Raw genomic sequence first — 1,995 nt, forward strand, 5'->3', positions numbered from 1 at the left:
CTTTATCCTGATCTATATCTTCATTCTTTTCTCCATTTACGTATTTACCCCCACCATTGTTATTAGGTTAGGTAGTTAAATTTTCCTTCCTCTTTGTCTTTATATTTAGGTTTCTTTATTATTATTTTAATATCTGTATTTATCCCTTTCTTCTTCTCCATACTCAAAATTATCTTCAACCTTGTTTGAGGCTAATCTATTCATGTACATATATACATACATCTTATTCCTAAACTGCTGCTTAGCACGTTTCATTAATTCACTATCAATATTAAAGCATACGTTTAGGAGGCATTTCCGCCCCAACCATGTACATGTATGGCATTGGTATTGGTGTGACTTTTGAATTGATTTTTTCGCTCTATTTTAAACTAATTTGAAATTTTAAAAATTGCCTGCACATCAGCATCAAAATACCTTTCTAATGATATATAATTGTTTATACCTTAGAAGTACAGTTTAGCCGTAAAAGGGGTGTAAAGGAAACATGATTGCCTATTTATATAATACATATTTATGTTTGCTTGCATTATAATCGCGAGTAGCACTTTAGTTAAGTACACTTACGATCAGCTAATTAAGCCAGCAACGTTTTGATAATTTTTTTTTTTTTTGAATTTTTCGTTTGTTTATTAAATGTTTATTATTTGTTCATAAAAGTCTAGCTCATTATATAACAAACACCATATAAATCCACATTTCATACTTTGTGCAAAAATTATAAAAAATCTGCAAAGCCTCGTATAAATTTTCAATCTTTTATTCAGATTTTTCAGAAGTTCTAAGTTGCTAAAAAATCGCGTTGATTTTTAATAATTTTTTCTGAGAGTATTAGACATGTTTTTCCAAAAAAAAATCAAAAAAAAATTCTCCAACGTACTTTGCATGAAAGAAAATGCGTGGAAAAAAACTGCCCAAAATCAACGCGATTTTTTATCAACTGCAAACTTGCAGATTTTTTATAATTCTTACACAAAGTTCGAAATGTCGATTTACATATATGATGTTTGTTATATACTGAGCTAGACTTTTATGAAAAAGTAATAAACATTAAATAAACAAACAAAAAATTCCAAAATTGATTAAAACCTTGCTGGTTTACATAGCTGATCATAAGTGTATATGTATGTACATATGTATGTATGTGTTCAAATATAGCGATCGCAATGCACATAAAGTGTGCAATAAATGCCCATATCGCCGTTTACTGTTGCTAAAGCCATGGCGTATACGTAACTGAATTTCCGTTGCATGGGAAAGGTATGTGGTTGTGGGGTAAAATCTATAGTCTCTTGTAGTAAAGAATTTTCGCAAGTAGCGTCTTAAAAATTTTGGTGGATTGAGAAACTACGCTTCTGGTTAATATTTATTATGAGCTTTATAAGTGATCCAGTACAACAGTAGCACTTATTCCGTTGTGATGGTGGTCAATGTTTGAAGAGGTCACAATCGAGAGGCTTCGTTGGCATATTTATTGTAGTGCGCCCTTATGTGGCGGCAGGTCTTGGAATTGTCCCCATACATTCCAGTTTGTCGCTCAATTTCGATCATTTGATACATGTCGATAATTCGACGAATTTCAAAAAGTCTAAAATCCGATAAATCAATAAAATTCGATAACTCGACTAATTTCGAAAATTTTCGATAACTGTGCATTTCGAGAGCTCGATGAATTTCGATAACTCAAAAATTTATATAGATCGATAACTCAATAAACTTTTGATAACTCTATAAATTTCGCTAACTCTGTTAATTTTGATAGATCCGTATTTTTTGAAAGCTATCGACATATTTCGATAACTTGTTACAGTCTAGTAACACGCTAAAATTCGATTAGCAGCGATAAATCGATAAACTTATATAACCTTGAAATTTCCATAACTCGATATATTTTGAAAACTTTCAAAAACTTCGATACGATGAATCGACAAATTTCGGTAAACCAATAAATATAGCATTTTCAGTTTAAATGAAACCATTTTCAAATTAAGCGAA

The sequence above is a fragment of the Rhagoletis zephyria genome, unplaced genomic scaffold (genome assembly GCF_001687245.7).
Source record: "Rhagoletis zephyria isolate East Lansing unplaced genomic scaffold, Rhagoletis_zephyria_1.1 Rzeph_scaffold_19370, whole genome shotgun sequence".
Lineage (NCBI taxonomy): Eukaryota > Metazoa > Arthropoda > Insecta > Diptera > Tephritidae > Rhagoletis > Rhagoletis zephyria.